Source organism: Nerophis ophidion, linkage group LG12 (assembly GCF_033978795.1).
Source record: "Nerophis ophidion isolate RoL-2023_Sa linkage group LG12, RoL_Noph_v1.0, whole genome shotgun sequence".
Lineage (NCBI taxonomy): Eukaryota > Metazoa > Chordata > Actinopteri > Syngnathiformes > Syngnathidae > Nerophis > Nerophis ophidion.
In genome coordinates, this window is record NC_084622.1 from 35,910,247 (window position 1) to 35,925,260 (window position 15,014).

Genomic DNA, 15,014 nt, shown 5'->3' on the forward strand with positions numbered 1-15,014 from the left:
TCATTTGCTCATTGTGGTAATTGGTGCGTGCGAGGGAAAGAGGTACATGTGTTCTGCTCGAGAATTAGAAAATGGAATTCTCTGAAGAGCGTCTGCCTTCCTCGTCCAATCTGACACATTCTCCTGATTCACCGGGCGACGGACCGCATTTCTCTGTCCTGCGGCCACCGGCCGACATTGCTATTTGCTATTCCTAAAATTAATTCACACGGAGATCCATTTTGAAACGATTCATTTAAACAATCCAACGTTAAACGGATGTAGTGGCGCAATTAAATCTGTTCTTGCTCCCGGTCATATTCTCGGTGAGCGTATATAAATTGCGTCTGATAAGATATCGGGAATGCTGAAACAGCCTTTCAAATTGTTTTTCAAATGAATTAACATTGTAATTAACCACAAAGGAAACACACCCTGTGGAATCATTAATTCCTTGTTCGGTGAAATAAAAATGTAAATCAATTCTATTCATCCGGTGGTTGTTATTTATAATTCCTAACAAGCAGTTGCACAATAATAATAATAATAATGCTTGCAAACGAGCCTGTTATCTCCTACTAATTTACACGTTTCCAGGTTTTGTCAACTCCGCCTTATCTACGGCCCTGAAAAGATTATTCTTTTTTTTATTTTATATTGCCTCACAAAACAGTCTGATGACATACTGTACAGACATGAGAAAACCAAATACCTCTGTCTTCCTTTTTTTCTCTTTCTATCCCAAATTCAAATAAGGCAACAAAAGAAGTACCCTACACTTCTCTTTTGTAAAGTAAATCTACATCAACTATATGATTTGCCTGAGAAGCTGGACAGGCCCCCCAAAAAAATAAAACATTTTAAATAAATGATAAATGGGTTCTACCTTCAAGGTACTCAAAGCGCTTTGACACTAGAATAGAATAGAATAGAATAGAGTTTTATTGTCATTATTGCAATGAACAGGTTCAAAGAACAACGAAATTGGAGCAGCTCCTCCTAAGGTGCATATACAATATGGTAGTATAACTAGTAAAAAAAAAAAAAAAAAAGATAGAGATGACAGATATGTATATATATCCACACAGATGCATATCTGCATGCATATGAATACATATACACACATACATAAAACATTATTGCACATAGTAGTCCGAAAAAATAGAAAAACATTTAAACATTACACATGAGGACATGATGGACATATTCCGCATTTACCCATTCACACACTGATGAAGGGAGCTGCCATGCAAGGCGCTAACCAGCAACCATCAGGAGCAAGGGTGAAGTGTCTTGCTCAGGACACAACGGACGTGACGAGGTTGGTCCAAATAAAAGAAAACCGAATACTCCTGAATAAAATATTGTGAAATGTGTTAGGTTCTTATGTGATGACTTCCGCACCTGATCAAATTTTCGAACGAGGGGGTAATTATAAGTATTATTATTTTTTGCGCTGGATGATTGTAAGCAGATTGTAGATATAGTAGTGTTCAGAGGATATACACAAGGGCCCCAATCTGTGTAATAATGGTTGGGGTTTTTTTTTTTTCCTTTTGCTTTTTGACGCACTATTTACAATCAAATCACTATTCTCAATCAAATGACTCTTTTCAGAAAGGAGTTATAAACTCCTGAAGTGATTTTGAACACACAAAAATGCCCTGACAGTCCATTTCTCAACCAAAGTGTCATTGGCCTCAACTTGAACCACCAATAATAGTGACCACGCTGTAAGCCAGCAATGAAATTTGCAGAATTGTCCGGTATTTTTGCCAAATCTTCCATCTTTACCAAGAGCCCCTCGACGCCGGGCGACGCCATCTTGTTAAGAAGAGGTGTTAACAAAATACAAGCATGTAAACAACATACGCAAATGTGCGATAAAATAATTGTCGGCGTTAATAGATTGATGAGTTAACTCATAATTAACGCATTAATTTGCCCACCCCTAATATATATATATATATGTACATATGTATATATATATATATATATATATATATATATACATAAATATGTATATATATATATATATATATACATATATGTATATATATATATATATATATATATATATATATATATATATATATATATATATATACATACATACATACATACGTGTCATGATACGTAGTCTGGATCATGTTTAGTTTAGTTATTTTCTGTTAGTTTGGACTCCCTTTGTTGTTTGTGTACCTTTTGTGAGTCAGTTTGGTCACCATGGTAACATATTAATTTCACCTGCTGAGGGTTCCAGACGCACACCTGTTTTTGTTAATTACTTCCTTATTTAAGCCTGCCTTGTCCCGTCAGTCGGTCTTGGTCCCTTGTTTGCGGTATGCAACTGTTTCGTTGGTAATTACTAGGTTTCTTGTTACCTGATCCTGTGCTAGTGTTAGCATTAGCTTCTGTGCTTTCGCCACGCGTTTCTTTTCGTCTGTTTTTGTACCAGTGTTTTGTTATTAAATCATTCTTACCTTTTAGTTGTTGTCCGGAGTGTCCATGTTTGCGTTGGAGGAACGATCCCGCATTAAAATGCGACCCCCACGTGACACATATATATGTATATATATATACATACACATATATACATATATATGTATATATATATATGTATATATATTTTTTATGTATATATATATATGAATTGATTAACGTGGACCCCGACTTAAACAAGTTGAAAAACTTATTCGGGTGTTACCATTTAGTGGTCAATTGTACGGAATACGTACTGTACTGTGCAATCTACTAATAAAAGTATCAATCAATCAATCAATATACTTACATAAAAAAAATATATGCATACATTATTACAATATATATATATATCCGCCCGATTGTAGCTGAGATAGACGCCAGCGCCCCCCGCGACCCCAAACAGGGAATAAGCGGTAGGAAATGGATGGATTTTTAGGCAATTCTGGCACTCGTTCACTGCATGTGTACATCATATGTCATTAGCCAAGAGGAGCTTTGTAATATGTTTTAAGATGGGTTTTTTTTGGCATCTATAATACAAATAATATTTTGCGAGAATCGATTTGAATCAGTTATTAATTTTTAATCTAATCGTCAGCCCAGGAATCGGAATCGAATCACAAGTTCTTGTCAGATTCTGTACACATATTCTGCATCATTTTATACTTAATGGACTTAAATTCTTGAACTTCATTCGAATAGCACACACATAATATGCTGTCTTTATTCAGTCTTATACTGTCACTATTTGATCAAATATGTGATTGCGTCCTCGACCTTCATAACTGCCAGCCTGCTATTTTGTGTCCTCCAGACATTAATGTGTGATTTGGTATGTCTATTCCTTTGAAGGGAACGGTCTTTCCAAATGTAACCTCATGTTCAATCTGTCTTCACCTTTAAAGGAATAACTTCATCGTTAGCACTCAAGCATCTCGCTCTTCACCTTTGGACTCTCCCCCACCTGATTGATTGATTGATTTATTGATTGAAACTTTTATTAGTAGATTGCACAGTACAGTACATATTCCGTACAATTGACCACTAAAGGGTAACACCCAAATAAGTTTTTCAACTTGTTTAAGTCGGGGTCCACGTTAATCAATTCATGGTAACCCTCGTGAGGACTCGTCGACCATGGACTTGTTGCTATAAAGAGAGTGAAGAATTCTTCTTTAGGAGATCCCTTTTGTAGAAGCTTGCTTGTGGAGACCTCCCTTGTGGTGTACGCAATCAAAACTGTAATAGTGAGACCAACGCTGTAATTTTTACCTGTGACCTGTTTTATTAACTGCTTGTAAAATCTTCCAGAAGACTTTCGACTGTTCAACAAAACAAAACGATTTTTTTTTTCCCCCCTCAAGAAGTAGTCACTGCTGGTGGCAGGAGCTCTGTGCTCTTGTGTTGTCCTTTTGTCTTCCTGATGTTACCCTCTTGTTTTCATGTGGGTTTTTTTATTTTGCCTTTTGGTTCGGGACCCTTTGGGACCGTCTGACTTTCGTGACCTCTGCAGTACTTTTTTGTGAACTTCTGGATCTGCCTCCGAGGAGCCTTTTGACCATGGAGACCAGCTGGTGGGTCTCTGCCGCACCAGAGTTCATTTGGAGAGACTGGAAGAGATGCGGATGAAGAGACAGGGCTGCGGAGCTAGCACTGAGCGCCGGGACAGACACGCTTCACAGTGTCTTGGCTGAACGAGTATGTATCAGACACCTCGGTCTCCTTAGACGTATCCTCGCTCACCCATGCGGACTGGACACTGGCTGAGAGTTGGTGGCCGGCCGAGGTTGGAGTCCGCTCTCTTGTTTGCTTTGTTGGGTCCGCTCCTGTCTCTGGCCATTCTCCTCCTACCCCAGCAGATGATGGCGTGGAACACCGCAGTGGCCACCAGAGTGTATATGTTTTTTTTGCTGTTGTGTTTGTTTTACTTGTGTAGCTGTATGTAGAAATACAGTAGCTGGTTGCATCAGCTCTGTTCTTTTAATGTCTTTAATGTCCTTTGTGTTTCCCTCCTACACACATGTTTATGTGGCTATCGCTATGAGTTTTTTTTCCCCTTGGCCTCAGTCTGGACCTCCTACCAGGCTTGGACTGAATATTTTTTTTGTCACTGCCCCAAAACTTAATTTCCCCTAGAGATTAATAACGTATTTCTGATTCTGATTCTGATTTCTAATCCCTAATTTCATTGTGGGAAACTTGCAAACCAACGACCAAGTTTTGTTCAAAAAATGTTACCATTTTCATATTTGGATACCTTAACTTGCTGTTTGAATGATATTTGAGAAAATAAGAGGTGTTTTGCCATTGATTTTTTGACAGTGGACTTGTATGTGGACTGGAGCCTGGATTGCCTCAGACTGGAAGTCTCTGCAGAGAGTGGTGAGGACGGCGGAAAAGATCATCAGGACTCCTCTTCATCATCTTCTACCATGACTTGATTAACGTGGACCCCGACTTAAACAAGTAGAAAAACTTATTCGGGTCAATTGTACGGGATATGTACTGTACCGTGCAATCTACTAATAAAAGTTTTAATCAATCAATCCTATCTAGGAAATCGCAAAAAGCCACTGCCTGACCAGGGCTCAGAAAATCTGCAGAGACTCCTCCCACCCCCAACAAGGACTGTTTTCACTGCTGGACTCTAGAAAGAGGTCCGCAGCCTCCGTAGTAGAACCTCCAGGTTCTGTAACAGCTTCTTCCCTCAGGCCATAAGACTCTTGAACGCATCATAATAATCCCCTCAATTCCCCTCCAAAACTGTTTAACTCGCTGGAATATAAAGACAATATAACATACATCCATAAACGTGGATGCATATGCAAAAGTGCAATATATTTAGCCGTACAGTAATCTATTTATTTATATCTGCACCTTATTGCTCTTTTGTCCTGCACTACAACGAGCTAATGCAACGCAATTTTGGTTTTATCTGTTCTCCATCCACCCATCCATTTTCTACTGCTTGTCCCTTTTGAGGTCGCTGGGGGTGCTGTAGCCTATCTCAGCTGCACACACTGGACAAGTCGCCACCTCATCGCAGGGCCAACACAGATAGACAGACAACATTCACACTCACATTCAAACACTAGGGCCAATTTAGTGTTGCCAATCAACCTATCCCCAGGTGCATGTCTAGGGGGGGTTGCCCACATATGTGGTCCTCTCCAAGGTTCTCATAGTCATCATTGTCACTGACGTCCCACTGGGTGTGAGTTTTTCTTGCCCTTATGTGGATTCTTCCGAGGATGTTGTAGTGGTTGTGCAGCCCTTTGAGACACTTGGGATTTAGGGCTATATAAATAAACATTGATTGATTGATTGATTGATTTGGAGGTGGGAGGAAGCCGGAGTACCCTGAGAGAACCCATGCATTCACGGGAAGAACATGCAAACTCCACACAGAAAGATCCGGAGCGCAGGATCGAACCCAGGACTACTCTGTACCTTCGTATTGTGAGGCAGATGCAGTAACCCCTCTTCCACCATGCTGCCCTGTAAAGTTCAAATTTGAATGAGGATAAAAAGGAAGTCTAAATCAAAGTGTAAGTATGTATCAAATGACATTACAGTCATATCTTCACCCCTTGATCTCTGCTGACGCTCAGCCTATCACTGAGGGCAGGAAGAGAGAGTAAGCCAACCTCTGACCTTGCACCGGAGCTGCACCGTGTGCTCGCCATGGGGCCTGGAGTCGAAGGGGAGGGGAAGTCAAACACTGTGGGCACAGCAGGTGGGGTGCAGAGTGGGTGTTGGGATGGGGGTAGGTGGAGGGATTGTGTTGCTGGAGGTGAAAGGTTGTGAGATGGGGAGGGGAGCAAACACTACTGAGCGAGGGGAAGAAGCAAGAGGGAAAAGAACACAGGGGATGCTGGGAGGGCGTGCTGGAGGAGGAGAAAGAGGAGGAGGAGGAGGAGGGGATGAAGCTTTCTTTGCAAGGCAGGAGAGATGAGGAAGGTGGAATTGGAGAGAGGTGTGAGTCTCGGGAGAGAAAGGGAGGAGAGGCGGTGAGAGAAAGGAATGGTGCTACATGGCGACTGGAGCTGAGACAAGTGACATCTGGAGAAAGTGAAAGACAAAGAGGAAGTAGATAGTGGGAGACGGAGCGGCAGCAAGGAAAGAATAACAGTACATTCTCACATCCTCCTCCGGGATGAGCTCAGGGTCACACTCGATAACACCCCAACAGGCTCTTGTCAATATGGATTTACTTGTACACTCCACGGCCGACTGAACAAGCTGAGGGGCCTTCTGTCAATATTAATTATCTTGTAAATACTGTTAGGGGAAATCAGACATGCGAACAGGTTATTTTTCCCCCACCCCTACAAAATGGAGAGTATAATTCATTGGTTTCACCTCATATGTGGCATCTAGTTTGATCCATAACTCCTAAAAATGCCATAACTCCTAAAAATGCCCCTCCTCTCAGCTTAATAACACAAGAAAGAAACTACCAGGGGTGGGCAACCCAACATGTCGAAAGAGCCATATTGGACCAAAAAGACAAAAAACAAATCTGTCTGGAAATGCAAAAAAGTTAAAAGCCCTATGCAAGTGTTAAAATGAAGGCAACACATGAACTAAGTGTCTCAGAAGGTGAGACAACTCCTGCAAATTACTGCCTTAAAACTTCCAAATGTATAGATGTGTGTGCCCAAGTTAAAGGAAACGGCAGGCTGTCTTCTTTTAATAGATTTATAACAATCTTTGCAAGCTGGGTATTGTTTGCTGTGGTCTGGAACAAAATGGCGCTATTACAAACAGATAATGTTTGATGAGACATGCAAATATAAATTAAATACATTGAGGACATAATTAGGGAAATTAAATGATATACCTACAAACGAGGTATAATGATGCAATATGTACATACAGCTAGCTTGAATAGTATTTTAGCATGAATAAATTTCCAGTCATGCACTGACCAAATATGTCTGATTAACACCCCACACAAGTCAATAACATCAACAAAGTTCACCTTTGTGCATTCACGCACAGCATATAACGTTTGGTGGACAAAATGAGACAAAGAAGGAGTGGCATAAAACATGTCTTTCTGTGGCAGCGATGGAGAAAGTTGGACCGTTGAACCAACTACGGTGAGTTCAATACCGCCAAAATTAGTAGGACAAAGCGGCACTCACTAAATACTCTCATCAGTGAAGCGTGTTTAATATAAACACTGAGATTTCTAACAATTAGGAAGGTTTGTTTTCTCCTACAGAAACATTATTATTGATTGATTGATTGATTGATACTTTTATTAGTAGATTGCACAGTACAGTACATATTCCGTACAATTGACCACTAAATGGTAACACCCGAATAAGTTTTTCAAATTGTTTAAGTCCGGTTCCACGTTAATCAATTCATGGTACAAATATATACTATCAGCATAATACAGTCATCATAGTATGTACATTCAATTATTCACATTATTTACAATCCGGGGGTGGGATGAGGAGCTTTGGTTGATATCAGTACTTCAGTCGTCAACAACATTATAACTAAAAATATATTTTTCCCCCCATCTTTCTAAAAACTCCAGGGATCCACTATGGCAGTGCTAAAGAGACGAATGTAGCTCTAGAGCTGCGGGTTGCTGACCCCACTTCTATAGGTTATGCATTTCAACCTTGATTTACCAACTTAATTGTTTTTTTGGACAGGAATTGTGAATAGAAAAGTTTGTATATCAATGCAAATTTCTCCATTAAAAACAATGTCAAAATAAATAATGCCAATCTGAACCAAAGGTCATATTTCAGTTAGTACACTTTGAACACAGTATAACGCACTTTACAGTACTATATATAAACAAACAAGGGGGTGATGGATCAACTTTCTGTTTAATAATAAAGTCAAAACAACAAGCTGTCCTCATTTAAAGCCACCATGCTGACACACACACACTGTCACTAGCCCTGTGGTGCACTCATAGTTGTCACGTCTGTGGTTCATGTTTTGTTTTGGCCATGTTCGGTTTAGTTTTTTTGGACATTTAGTTCTGTTTTGCATTTCCTTGTTTGTCTTGTTACCATGCCAACTCATTAGTTTTCATCTGTCATGTCTGATCACGAGTTTGTATGGTCATACTACCCTGAGCATCCCCAATCTTATTTGTTCTCAAAGCTAAGCAGTATCTGGCCTGGTTAGTACTTGGATGGGAGACTGCCTAGGAATACCAGGTGCCGTTTGACCTTTGGACTCTTTAAGTTCCTTTTTTTCCCACTCCTTGTTTTGTCACCATGACGACCAATCAGTTCACCTGTCTTGTCTCACACCTGTTTGCTCTTATCATGTTCATTATTTAAGCCGCGGTTACCAGGTAGTCAGTCTGGCAACATCACCTTCTGCACCCATGATATCCATGCTGCTTTTCTCATACCCTTGTCACAGTAAGTTTCTTGTTATTTATGCCACAGTGCAAGTTTTTGTTTCATGTTTAGAGTTAATTTCCTTTGTGCCAGTCTTTTGTTTCATAGCCAAGTTTTTTGTACCGCCATTGTGCGCGCTTTTTGTTGGTTCCTGTTTTTAGTTTTAGTGTTAAAATGAAGATGTCTTTACCTTCACGCTGTTTCCACTCCTTTCGCTTTGCACCTCAGGAAAACAGCCCAAGACCAAGTCCTAGCTTGACAATAGTTTGAAATCACAAAACTATTTTACTTTAACAGCCAGGTTGCTACAATGATTGGAAATATACAAAACAATGCTTTAGCTTGTTGCTTAAGGGAAGGGTGGAAGGGTAAACAATGCTGTGGTTACTTCCTGAATATTTCAAAGATTCTGACTGCTTGTCCATTGTTCTCTTTGGACTTACATTGAGTTAGCAAAACTAGAAAAACAACTTTGTTAAAATACTAAAACCACCTTTTAAAAGCAGGCAAGTAGCACAGTAGCTGACGACAGAACTACTGTGCTGCACCGGAGATTGATCAGCCCGTCTACAATGGATGTGCTGCCGGGCACAAAATGGCTGCGCTGCGATGCACATAATGGGCGGATGAAACGTTCATACACGGACACAAGGTTAGTACACTAAAGAATATCTATATTTTGTCTTTGATTGGTAAATATAAAAGTTTATCTGATGTTTCTAGGCGACAAGGAGCGACGTCACGTGCAACCAATCAATAAATATCTGCTAATAAAGTAAGCAATCACGACTTAACAATGTGCCATTAGCGCGAGGTGGCCACTCCTTGTTTGTGTTGCTAAAGCGCTAGCTTCTACAGTCAACTCGCTACAATCAGCTTGATAAACACGTTAATATATTATCGTAAGTCCTTATCGGAATTACAACAGTCAATCAGATCGAAAAAATTAAGCAGCCATTGGTGCCCCATTTGGTTGCTAAATCAATGCAGATTCATCCACTTGCCGCAAGTGCTCGGAGATGATATTGTCCAGTTTGTAAGTAATGCAGAAGCACCCAGAGTCTTACGCTCTAAACTTTATTGCCGACATTAAGCCATCGTAACGCCTTTAGCCCTGCCGGATTGCAAGCCAGTAGTCACGACATCAAAGCACTTCCTCATTGTGCACCAATGACGCTTACAGCAAGCGAGATTGCATTCACGAACCCCCGTAATTATGAGCATCAATTTGTGAACCCCCATAGTTAGGAGCATCAACATTACAACACACACAAATTCTGTGTGTTCTGTATTGCTGCAAAAATGAGGACAGTTTGTTGTGGATTTTAATTCCATCCAGCCATCCATCTTCTTCCGCTTATCTGAGGTCGCGTCGCGGGGGCAACAGCCTAAGCAGGGAAGCCCAGCCTTCCCTCTCCCCAGCCACTTCGTCTAGCTCTTTCCGGGGTATCCCGAGGCGTTCCCAGGCCAGCCGGGAGACATAGTCTACCCAACGTGTCCTTGGTCTTCCCCGTGGCCTCCTACCGGTTGGACTTGCCCTAAACACCTCCCTAGGGAGGCGTTTGGGTGGCATCCTGACCAGATGCCCGAACCACCTCATCTGGCTCCTCTCGATGTGGAGGAGCAGCGGCTTTACTTTGAGTTCCACCCGGATGACAGAGCTTCTCACCCTATCTCTAAGGGAGAGCCCCGCCACACGGCGGAGGAAACTAATTTCGACCACTTGTACCCGTGATCTTATCCTTTCGGTCATAACCCAAAGTTCATGACCATAGGTGAGGATAAGAACGTAGATCGACCGGTAAATTGAGAGCTTTGCCTTCCGGCTCAGCTCCTTCTTCACCACAACGGATCGGTACAACGTCCGCATTACTGAAGACGCCGCACCGATCCGCCTGTCGATCTCACGATCCACTCTTCCCCCACTCGTAGATTTTAATTCTCTTTTTTATTTTATTATTTAGCTAACATTTATTCATTTGTATGAAGTTTTTTTAAAAAAAGTCTGTTTAACTTGAATGTCACATTTCATTAAAAAAAAAAATATTTTTTACAATAATGTGCATGTTTTAAATATCTTAAGTACTGACTCGGTACTAGCATAGGTTAATGTACAAACGACAGCTTGCAGCCTTTGGAACTGTGATGAATTGAATCAATGAATGCACTCGATTGCAGTAAGTATGCAGTAGGTAACTGTCTATTAATGAAAGCAAGGACCAACACCACACTAAAATAAATGGGATCTCAAATAGGAGGAGGCAATATCCCACAGCAAATAACACACATGTAAGTACACGCACACACTTACACACACTCCTACTACTACGTGGGAATAATGAACAACATCTCAATGATTAAAGTGACAAGCTTGCACCCGTTTGTGGACAAGGAGACTACAGCCATGAAAGCACATTCAACCTCTTCATTAAAGGGGAACATTATTACAATTTCAAAAGGGTTAAAAACATCAAAAATCAGTTCCCAGTGGCTTGTTGTATTTCTTGAAGTTTTTTTCAAAATTTTACCGGTCCCGGAATAGCTCTAAAAAAAGCTTGAAAGTGCTTGATTTTCGCTATTTGCGATGCGACTATCCATTTCCCTGTGACGTCATACAGTGCTGCCAATGTAAACAAACAACGGCGAATACCACAGCAAGATATAGCGACATTAGCTCGGATTCAGACTCGGATTTCAGCGGCTTAAGCGATTCAACAGATTACGCATGTATTGAAACGGATGGTTGGAGTATCAAAGTATTGAAGAAGAAACTGAAGCTATTGAGCGAATAGCTATTGACGCAATTCATAGCCATAGCATGGCCGAATAGCTGCGTTAGCATCGCCGGTAAAATGTGCGGACCAAACGATCAGGACTTTCGCATCTTGTGACACTGGAGCAACTTAAATCCTTCGATTGGTAAGTGTTTTTTTTTGCATTAAATGTGGGTGGAAGGAAACGTAATATTGTTGCAAATGCATCTGCAGGTTATCCATACATCTCTGTTCCATGTCTGCTTTAGCACCGCCGGTTAATAGCATGTTAGCATCGATTAGCGTAGCATGTTAGCATCGATTAGCATAGCATGTTATCGATTAGCTGGCAGTCAACATCAACAAAATTAACCTTTGTGAATTCGTTGACTTTATAGTTGCAAATGCATCTGCAGGTTATCCATACATCTCTGTGCCACGTCTGCTTTAGCACCGCCGGTAAATAGCATGTTGGGATCGATTAGCGTAGCATGTTAGTATCGATTAGCTGGCAGTCAACATCAACAAAACTTACATTTGTGAATTCGTTGACTTTATCGTTGCAAATGCATCTGCAGGTTATCCATACATCTCTGTGCCATGTCTGTCATCGCCGGTAAAATGTGGAGACACTCTGGCACATTCAATGGGGGTCTGGCGGCAGACACTTTCGCATATTTGGGCCAGTGGTGCAACTTGAATCCCTCCCTGTTAGTGTTGTTACACCCTCCGACAACAGACCGTCGAGGCATGATGTCTCCAAGGTTCCAAAAAATAGTCGAAAAAACGGAAAATAACAGAGCTGAGACCCAATGTTTGTAATGTGTTGAAAATGAAAATGGCGGCTATATTACCTCGGAGACGTCATCGCAAAAAGAGCGATAAACAGAAAGGCGTTTAATTCGCCAAAATTCACCCATTTAGAGTTCGGAAATCGGTTAAAAAAATATATGGTCTTTTTTCTGCACCATCAAGGTATATATTGATGTTTACATAGGTCTGGTGATAATGTTCCCCTTTAACTAGCACAAAGACAATCCAGTGAAAGATTTAACAGCGTATCTGCACGCAAACTACGAGTCTGTGCTAACAAACACAGCTGAGCTAATGAAGAGGCGTAGCATACAGTAGCATAATCCAGGCTTTGTTACAGTGGTAAAACAGACATGTGTAAGTTTTCTTTTTTCCAATTTCTCACCTATATTGGCTAATCACAGGTGGCCTCTGAACTTAAACCCCCGTAAATCGGCGGCATGTTTTAATATTTGCACAAATCAGAAGGATGCAAAGTAACAGTAAACCACAAAAACAAACAGTGTATTTAAAAATGATTTCCTGTCTGACGGGCTTCACGGTGGATGAGGGGTTAGTGCGTTTGCCTCACAATACGAAGGTCCTGAGTAGTCTAGGGTTCAATCACGGACTCGGGATCTTTTTGTGTGGAGTTTGCATGTCCTCCCGTGAATACGTGGGTTCCCTCCGGCTTCCTCCCACCTCCAAAGACATGCACCTGGGGATAGGTTGATTGGCAACACTAAATAGGCCCTAGTGTGTGAATGTGAGTGTGAATGTTGTTTGTCTATCTGTGTTGGCCCTGCAATGAGGTGGCGACTTGTCCAGGGTGTACACCGCTTTCCGCCCGATTGGAGCTGAAATAGGCATCAGCGCGCCCCGCGACACCAAAGGGAATAAGCGGTAGAAAATGGATGGATGGATGGACCTGTCTGACAGTGTCAATCAAAACTACCGTATTTCCTTGAATTGCCACCGGGGCGCTAAATAATTTAAAATCTCCTCTCACTCCTGCGTTTATCAAAGGCATGCGGTAAAAGTAAGCATGCGCTAATTGTTTTAAAACCTCTTCTCACTCCGGCACTTACCAAAGGTATGCAGTAAAAATTTGAGTGTGATGTAAGCTTGGACCTTAAATCCTACTGAATAGCTCTTAATCTTCTTCCCTTTATGCAATTTCAAATTACCGGTATTGAAGTCAGCTTCCTCCATTTTAAAAATGACAGGGGAAGTGTCACTTGTGACGTCACGAGTTTGACCAGGCGGTAATTTCAAGGCAGGCGCATACTATATGCCCTCTGCGGCAATTCAAGGAAATACGGTAAGTGTCATTATAGAAGGCTGCACACTGGAACATCAAAAAAACATTAGGATATTATTAACACTCAGTCTATAGTAACACATCATACTATTTAGTTATTAATACCAACATTTTCTAAATTGGGCTTCTGACTCTTTTTTTCCTGTATTTTAAATGTTTTAATGTTATGTTTACAATGTGCCACAGGCCAAGAAAAAACTAACTGCAGGCAAGACTTTGGACACCACTAAATATGTTCATGCCGCCAAAAGGAATATATAAATCCATATTTATCGCAAAAAAAAGAAAAGTCTTAAAGGCCTACTGAAACCCACTACTACCCACCACGCAGTCTGATAGTTTATATATCAATGATGAAATATTAACATTGCAACACATGCCAATACGGCCGGTTTTGTTTACTAAATTACAATTTCAAATTTCCCGGGAGTTTCATCTTCGAAACGTCGTGTAATGATGACGTGTACGCAAGACGTCAAAGGTTTTTAGGAAGTATTAGCGCTGTGCACACACACAGCTAAAAGTCGTCTGCTTTAACGGCATAATTATACAGTTTTTTGGACATCTGTGTTGCTGAAACTTTCGCAATTTGTTCAATTAATATTGGAGAAGTCAGTAGAAAGATGGAGTTGGGAAGCTTTAGCCTTTAGCCACACAAACACACGGTGATTCCTTGTTTAAAATTCCTGGAGGTGAAACTTTCCTATGGATCAGAGCGTGGTCAAGAGAACATGGATCCCGACCGTATGTCAACCAGCAGGTTTCGGTGAGAAAATTGTGGTTAAAAAGTCAGTTCTTACCGGAGAAAATCTAAGCTTGTGCCGTCCATAGCTGCCGTCGACTCCCCTGAGACACTGGCGTCAAGACACCCGTGGAGACACCCTTCCGACTATCAGGTACTATTTAACTCACTAAAACACTAGCAACACAATAGAAAGATAAGGGATTTCCCAGAATTAACCTAGTAAATGTCTCTAAAAAACATCGGAATCCGTTCCAATGCAATCGCGTTTTTTTTTTTGTAGCCCGTCGCTATCAATATCCTCAAACACGAATCTTTCATCCTCGCTCAAATTAATGGGGTAATTGTCGTTTTCTCGGTCCGAATAGCACTTTTTGTTGGAGGCTCCCATTAAAAAAAATGTGAATATGTGAGGAGCCCCCACACTTGTGACGTCATCGTCTGTGACTTCCGGTAGAGGCAGGGCTTTTCTCTTAGCACCGAAAGTTGCAAACTTTTTATCGTTGATGTTCTCTACTAAATCCTTTCAGCAAAAATATGACAATATAGCAAAATGATCA

The 15,014-nt window shown here is 41.0% G+C and overlaps 1 long non-coding RNA gene across 1 annotated transcript in view; it reads right to left on the reverse strand.

The window, feature by feature from the left end:
- The window catches only part of LOC133563817 (uncharacterized), a 49,088-nt gene that overhangs the window by 14,270 nt on the left and 19,804 nt on the right, over positions 1-15,014 (reverse strand). The window lies entirely within an intron of this gene.